This window comes from Thamnophis elegans, chromosome 2 (genome assembly GCF_009769535.1).
Source record: "Thamnophis elegans isolate rThaEle1 chromosome 2, rThaEle1.pri, whole genome shotgun sequence".
NCBI classification, from domain to species: domain Eukaryota; kingdom Metazoa; phylum Chordata; class Lepidosauria; order Squamata; family Colubridae; genus Thamnophis; species Thamnophis elegans.
This window is the reverse complement of record NC_045542.1, coordinates 163,190,873-163,199,876: the sequence shown is the minus strand read 5'-3', so window position 1 is coordinate 163,199,876 and position 9,004 is coordinate 163,190,873.

Here is a 9,004-nt window from a genome sequence, read left to right as displayed (position 1 = left end):
ATACATAACTCAAGTATTGCCTGTCATCTGATGCCAATTAAGAAATCTAATGTTAAGAGTTTGGCATCTTCGTGATTTTCCTTTCTATTAGACATGGAAGCCATGTTTGGGCTTTCAGGCCTGCCATATTCTCTATGGAAATATGGGAGGGGGGATTATATAGAGTGTGGGTGGTATATAGTTAAAGTGACATTCTTTCTCAGAAAGTCAAGGTCATTTTGCCCTGCAGCGTTGATGATGTGACTGGGTGGCATCTTCAATTTTGGATGGTGTCTGATTGGGCCTTGTGATGGACATGTGGGTGCTGGGCAGGGACTTGGACTTTCACTTGGGTGGAGAAAACCTGGAAACTTTCAGATTCGTGTTTTCCCAGATGTGCCAATATGACATCTCTAATAAAATGGAACTTTGAAGAAACTCAAGCCTTGGAGTCTTCTTTCTTAGGGGGTGTTACTTGGAACCCTGACATTAACCCGAATTGGTTTTAAAGAACTCTACCAGTTCTGTAGAGGGTGCTGTCTGGAGTCCTGAGCCCCAGCATCGCCCCAAACCTGGGTGACATAAAGACTCAGGGAAGATAGAGGAAGAAAAGAAACCCATGGAGGGAGCCACAGGAGATAGCTCAGTGATTTATGTCAAGACCATCTACTCCCCTTCCCAAGCTGTAGTGGAAGCTGAAGAGGCTACAGAAAGGGAATGCCAACAGAGAGCCAGGTGCAAAGAGCCAGCACCCAAGCAAACCTTGCAGCTGGACCTGACCCTGCAGGATGAGGCCACAGGGATCACCCCACTCCAGAAGATGCTGTTGGAACCAAAAACAGGTGTAGGACAAGCATCAGCCCATGAGTGTAGATTGCCAAAGCAGACACACAGCAGGTAATCTTGAAAATGGGGATTTCTACCACCATCACACAGCCAGTCACTGGCTGGTCTTCTGGAGCAGCTTGGCCAACTCAGCATAAGCAGCGCTATTCAACCCCTTGGCATGGAACAGCCCAGGTGGACCTTGGCACAACCTATGTTCACCTTCCCAGGCCAAGAAGTTGCAGTGCAATCGAGTGGAGCATCAGCTTCTTTCCACTCCATGCAGAGCAGTTCAGCCCACAGCCTCATGCCTCGGACTGGGCCAGCTGCAGCCTCAGGATACAGATGACCCAACAACAGGGTTTGCTGAACCAGACCAGCCATGGAATGCTGGACCCACAACAAGGCTTCTTGGGTCTCCTTACCCCCTTGCAGCAACCGGGTTTTGGACTACTACCAGCGAGCCAGATCCTGGGTGGATGGTCTATCCTGGGCTCTTGGTCAAGAGCCAAGGTGGCGCAGTGGTTAAATGCAGCACTGCAGGCTACTGCTAGATCAGCAGTTCAGCGGTTCAAATCTCACCGGCTCAGGGTTGACTCAGCCTTCCATCCTTCCGAGGTGGGTAAAATGAGGACCCAGATTGTTGGGGGCAATATGCTGACTCTCTGTACACCGCTTAGAGAGGGCTGAAAGCCCTATGAAGCGGTATATAAGTCTACTGCTATTGCTATTGCTATCCCAGCCAAGGATGGGTGCAATATCAGTTGATGCCAGCTCCAGCCCCGCCACCTATGCCTTTTCATCTGCTGGGGTCTTTCCAACCCCCAGTCTGGGCTCCACAACAGGCACTGGCTTAGCAGCAACTGTAACTTCAGCCCCAGGCTGTGATTTCCCAGAAGGTTCTGGCCCAACAAGTGCCTGTGATCTCACAGCAGGTTCCGGCTCAACAGCAGGGGCCAGACCAGCAACCCACGCAAGCTCAGCACCAAGTCCCACCAAACATTCTCCCTCCATGGTTCCAAGTGACACTTGATGGGACTCCAGGGAAGCTAGCTTACTTTCTCAACTGAGTCTGGGCTCACATCAACCAATATGGAAATCAATACCCATCTCGATCAGGAATTGATTTCCGCTATTGCTGATGGCGTGAACGAGAGAGAGTTGTCAGAATGGATAGCTGAGCTTCACGACGAAGGAGCCCCTGAGCTAGAAGATGCCGATGAGATCATCCAACTGATGCAGACCAGATTCAACAACATTGTGCAGCAAGTGGAAGCTGAGGCTCAGATTAAAGAACTGAAGCAAGCTGGCCGACCCATAAAAGAATTAATTTGGGAATTTTGGAGGGTGGCTGGAAAACTAAGAGACTGGCCAGAATGCTTCCTAGTGCATACTTTTAAGAAGGTGCTGGACCCAGACCTCAGGCAAGCCTGTGGCATCAGGGGAGTACATGACCGCATACAGATGTACAACACAGCTGTCATTTTAGACTGCATGGCATAGGTTCACTATCAGGGGTGTAGGGTCTTCTGCTTGGGCGTGTAGTTGGACTAGATGACCAACAAGGTCCCTTCCAACTTTGTTAATTTAATCTAGTCATCCCAAAAATGATATTTCTAGTAAACATAGAAAATAAAATTTCACTTCAATCACAAGCAAGTTTAAAATCAACTCCAATTTAGGATTTAAATATGCAGATCTAAAAGAAAACGAAAACCACAAAGAGGCCCAGCTCTTAACATTAGACAGGTTTCAAGGACATTGGTTACTTAATAGGCATTAGAAGACAGCACTAGAGTTCAGTGACACTAAACTAGAATGTCACCAAACTCTATATCTGTGGCTGATGTTGTCTCTAGTTCTCTCTGGAGACAAGATCCCACATTGAAGGACAGCAGAAGGCATTATCTGGGTTTTGAACTATCTTCCTCCAGCATCACTTTCTGGACATGTACTGACAGGAAGGATCACAGCCACTGTAGACCAGTGCCCCAAGGGGTGGATTTTTTTATTTTTCACTAAGATGGTAAGATTCTGCAGCTGTCCCTTTAAACATGGAACTCTGGAAGAAGTTCAGGGTCCCAAGTGGAGAAGTTTCTTCTCACTGTAATTTTCATAATTCTGGTCTTTGAGACCACTTCTGTTACTTCTTGCCCTTGATGTAAACATCAATTTGAAGAAAGATGACAGGGATTTGCATCAGAAAAGGAAAAATATCACAGGCCGTATTGTGTGGCACATATAAGGGACAGGTAGAGATTGTGTTCTTGAAGGTACCTTTCTCTCCTTTCCAGGTGAAGATTGGTTTGTCTCTGTCTGACTCAGGAAACTGACAGTGCTTTGAATTTTTCTAGTTCTTTTTGTTCTTCATGTTTACAAACAGGAAATGAATTGATTTAATCCTATAATTTATGGATCTTCTGCTTCTGATGCTGCTGGTGTCTCAGGCAGTTTCTGTGAACCTTAAAATGAAATGTCCACTGAATTTTGAGAACCAGGATGGGGAAAAACCATGGAGCTATTACAGTCCAGGAGACCATTTCATTGGCATAGTCACCACTGAAACGACATCATCACCTAGAATGTTGCCTTTCAACAAGGCTCCTTCTAGTCCATCTCGCTCGTAAGTTATTCAATGTGATGGAATTGCGTTCCCTGCATTTGCAGTTCTAACACTCTTTATTTCTCTTACTCCTATAGTATATTGCAGGACCTGTCTAATTTTTTTTTAATTATTTTCATTTTCATGGCATGAGGCAAAGAAAACCTGAAACATCCAGATTATTTATGCATTCCCTTCTAACACTATGTTCATTACTTGGATACTGAGCCCAGTTTTAAGTAGTGATTGAAAGGGTTTTATGTTTTTTTCTTATGGTGTGGAAAACATCAATACTTCCAAAGGCTCTATATACGACATGCTCTTGGTGGTATGGAACAGAATTAAACAACAGAATTACATGAAAATCCCAGTCTGGCTCTCCATTTTAGAAGCACTGGTACACCCTAACCTCATTAATCTGGGAAATATTGCCTCATACAAAGATGTACTAAATGAAAAAGGGGGATTGAAAAGTAGATTAGAACTTAAAACACAAGGGGTGGAATTGGAGTGGTGGTCCTACCTACAAATTCAATCTTGCTATATGAAGGATATGAAAACGTGGAGTATTAATAGAGAATTAACAACTCTAGGCAATCTATTATTGGGGATGAATGAGAAATTGATTAAGGTAATTTATACATTTTTACTAGGTTATAAAATGGAGGAAAAATCTGTCAAAGATATTATGATGGTATGGGCCAAAAATTTTGGGTATAACATTGAATTGGAAAAATGGCAAAAACTGTGGAAAAAAACCAGAAAACTAACACTGGCCACATCATGCAAGGAGAATTTATACAAAATGTTTTATAAGTGGCATCTTCCATCAGCAAGACTGGCCAAAATGTTTAGCAATGTATCCCCAAATTGGTGGAAATGTAATCAAGTACCAGGCATGTACTACCACATGTGGTGGACATGCAAAAAAGCGAAAGAATTTTTGGTGATGTATCCAGATGTGCTTGGAAGAAATGATTGGACGAAGGTTAGAATTATTCTAAGTAGAATTATTCTTATTAAGAATCATAACAGAAGATTATAGTAAAGGGTCAATATATTTAATATTACATATCATAGAGGCAGTGAGAATGGTATACGCTCAACAATGGAAAAATGAAAATATACCTTTAGAAAGGGAGATAATGAAGAAAATATTTGTATATACAGAAATGGATAAATTGATGCTAGAATTAAAAAACAAAGAAGAATCTGAATATTATGTTATATGGAATAGGCTTTACCAATGGTTGGAAATGAGAGGTGGGTGTTGGAACAAGAAATAATTAGGATTTGTGAAGATGAAATGTGATGCAATATATGTAAATATAATTGAGTATATTGAATAGAATAATAATATATAATTAATAATGTAAGAAGACAAAGTTACTTGTCTGTTATTTGTTTCATATTTTAGTATGGCAGAAATAACACCAAGATGGTCATACTGTGTCCAATATTTTAATAAGAAATGAATAAAATTTTCTAGTAAAAAGAAAAAAAAGAAAGGGTTGTAGATGCCTCTGCCGAGCTGATTTCCATATTTAAATAACTACTCATATTCAATGTCCAGTTTTTAGAGGAATAAAGGGTGACTTCTTTCTACAGTTGCTTTTTTGGGTCACTTATGATATATCCTCTTCATTATATGGTAATGATTACATGGTTAGGGTTATATGGTTATACTTTAATGATTGAATGATTCTGAATGTAGGGCAGGTGAAAATTAGGACTACTTCAAATAATGGTGTCTTTGTAATTCTTAGCCATGGTGAAGGACTATCTTCATCCCATCTTCTCAATAGTATCTCCATAGACAATAGCAATAGCACTTAGACTTAAACCCTGCTCCATAGTGCTTTAAAGCACTCTCTGAGTGGTTTACAATGTCAGCATATTGCCCCCAGCAATCAGGTCCTCATTTTACCAACCTCAGAAGGATGGAAGACTAAATCAACCTTGAGCCCATCAGGATCAAAATCCTGACAGTGGGCAGAGTTAGCCTGAAATGTTGCATTTTAACCACTGTGCCAACACAGCTCCAGCCTCCAAGCTCCATCCCATCTTCTCAATGCTCATAAAACATACCTGCTAATGGGTAACTATCATTTGTCTTTGTCTTTGTATCTGTATTGGCTTAAGACATAGTAGGCTTCTGGAGACAAAGAGGATTGAATAGGAAAAAATGTTGTTTCTGTTGATGATAATAACATGAGCTTTTTTTTTTTTTTTACAGTATGACAAGTTATTTTAAACAACTGATCCTGATTTTTGCCATTCAAATGGTCAACAAGAACCCCCAGTTTCTGCACAATCTCACACTTGGCTACAGCATCTATGACAACTATGTCAATGCTCTTGGCACTTCAGATGCTTTGCTGGATATACTCTCTACTGGAGAAGCCAATGTTCCCAACTACAGCTGTGGAAGGAAGGACAACCTATTGGCTGTTGTTGATGGAGCTAAGAGGGACATCTCCATCCAGATGTCAACATTAATAGGCCCCTACAAAGTCCCCCAGGTTGGTTTGTATGTTTCTATATTTGGCAAAGCGAGTGGGTTTGTGGTGTATGAGTGATAAATCCACCTATATTTTGTCTATGGAATTCAGGAGCTGTTTTTAACCATGGCCCTAATAGATTTCATGGCTGTGGTTTGTAATGCACAATGAAAAGGGGGGAAATTAAGGTATCATATCCTCTTATGATACCATCCTCATTGTTTTGGGGGGCTTTGCTGCACACTTGGGAAGGCTCTGTGTCCAATCAAAATGTCTTCCACAAGACACAGTTTTGAGGGTAGGTTTTGTACAAAATATTAATCAAAATAATGGTATTATCCACAGTGAAGATATCCATGATTCATGAATAGAATCCCAATTATTACCTACATTTTAAAAAAACATATATAACTTATGGACTTGTTCATATTTGAGCATTAATATCTTTACATTAAAAGAAATTACAAGCACACCCACACACCAATCTATCAAGCACATTTTCTTTCAATTGTCAAATGTTCAATTTTGCATCAGATTTGATATTATGTTCTTTGCTTGCCTCTCCCATATGTTTCCAACCAATGCGGTCCTGAGCTTTCATTTGCAAATTGGGTCCACAATACTTGCTGATGTCATCGATCCATCTTGTTTTAGGTCTCTTTCATGTATGCATTTTATCAAGTGAGATCTATTCTATGATTGATTTGGTCCACTTCTTGGTAAGTGACCAGCCCATTTCCATTTCAATTCTTTTACTCGCTTTATGATAGTGTATGCTTTTGTTTGTTCTCTAATCCGAGGCAGGTCTTTCTATCCATGGCTCTCTGTGCACTCCTAGCTTAACCTGGCTCTTTTTCAGTTTATTTTTAAACCAAATTGTTCTCCTGATTTGAGCAGCTCTTATATGTGCAGTTCTTCTGGGTCTCGTGAGAGAAAAAGAACATCATCTGCAAATATTAAATGATTAAAATCAATGATGCCATTGATTTTTATTCCATCTTTTGTCTAGTCTTGTTTGTGAAATACTTCTTTTTTTGCAATTTTTTTATTTTATTTGTAAACATAAAAAAACCACATAAAAAGATGTTCATCCATTACATACAGCATGTCATTTGGTTACAAGTGTTTTTGCATCCATATTCTCAATTACATATACAATCACAGAGTTTCCATCTACTATAATTAAATACCTCACTTTCATTGTACAACGTATATTCAATTACGATTAATTTTTTTTCTTTTCAATAATCCTAATTCCCTTACATTCTTGATTGTCTGTTTAATAACAATCTACCTTTATATAATCACTTATCCAATTCTGAATATTTTTACAATATAAAAAAAGATTTACCAACTATTTATATTTATATAGCACTGTTTTCAATTGTGTATAATCCCACCAATCATCTATCGAGTATGCTTATGTTCATTATTGTCTTTGTACATCATACATTCGAACAAAGATGTTATTCCTTCATTTTTCAACAAGGTATTCTAAATAATCGCTTCATATATATACCAATTTTTAATTACTTCCTTATTAAACTTATTTATCAATAACAAGATATCTTTATGATATATACCTAGAGTTATACATTATATCACCAATCCTCTATCAAGTATATATAAATTAATTGTTATCCTTATTCATTTTAATACAAAAAGTTCTAAATTATTCAATTCATGGGCATATTTGGGCATACCAGGGGTTGTGACTTTAAATATATACCTTTCACCCTGGCCTGGCTGATAAGGAGTCGAGCTCTGTAGCTCAATGGTTAACACATCTGCCTAACAGGCAATAGAGCACAGGTTTGATTCCCAGCAAGGGTATGGCTAGCTGATGAGAGCTAAATAGCTTGAAATAGATCTATACTAGTCTCCCTTTATTTATTTATCAGCACAAATATAACAAATGTAACAAAAAGGCAACAGTAAAAAATATTGGGTTTCTGTGTGGATGGTCTCTTGTGATGAGCCGAAGGACAGAGAATGGAAGTGTGACCTTCCTCCCATATTTGGGCATACCAGGGGTTGTGACTTTATATATATATGTAGGTCTCTAGTTGTTCGGGTTTTCTCCCGCGTAGAATTGGAGATGTCTTGGCGACGTTTCGACGAATTCTCATTCGTCATCTTCAGGCTGCTTCAGACTACTTCAGGTTTGGTGTTTCCAGGAGTAGTGTGAGATCTCGGCTGTTTGTTCCTTTTAACTGCCAGTAGGGGATTAAATTTTAACTGCCAGTAGGGGATTAATTTTAACTGCCAGTAGGGGATTAAACTGATTGGGTGGGGGCTTGGCTGTGTCTTGATTAAGTGGAGGTGTGTCCTTATTTGGTGGAGGTGTGTTCTGTTCTGATTGTTTGGGGGGTTGTGTTTCATGTGAGGGTAGTAGGGGTTTTAAAGAGGCTGATTGTGCTTTTGCAGTCTGGCTTCTGGTTCTGTGTCGTGCCTCCTCATCAGTTTGTGTTTTTGTCTGTTTTCTTTGTGGATGTTTTTTGGTGATATTCTGTGTTCTGCATGTTCTATCCTGTATCTTGATGGGATTTGAGTCATTAACAATATACTATTCTAATATGTTCATGAGTAACGTTTATTAAAATCTAATATTTTGGACTTGATCTGACCCCAAATATAACATAGCATTCTTCATTGTTTTTCTCAGATCAGTGATGCAATTGTTTCAGAGGCTTTCATTGATAAAAATCGGTTCCCTTTTTTCCACCAAATGCTCCCCAAAAAGGGGATCACATATCCAGCAATTGTCCAACTGCTCCTCCATTTCAGGTGGACCTTGATCGGGCTCTTTACTTCAGACACAGAGGAGGGAGAGAATTTCATGACGACTTTTACCTCTCTGCTTGTCAGGAATGGAATTTGTGTTGTTATATCACGTCAATTCTTAGCGACTGGACATACAGCGCCTCTCAGGGATGCCATCTCTAAGTGGAGACAAGTCAATGTCTTTGTGAACTACATAGAAACTCTTAATGTTTGGGATAGAATTCTTATTATCCATTTTACTTTTAAATATTTGTCAGGATCCATTGAAAGTAAAATTTGGATCATGGAAAGCATTGAACATTTGGTATTGGCA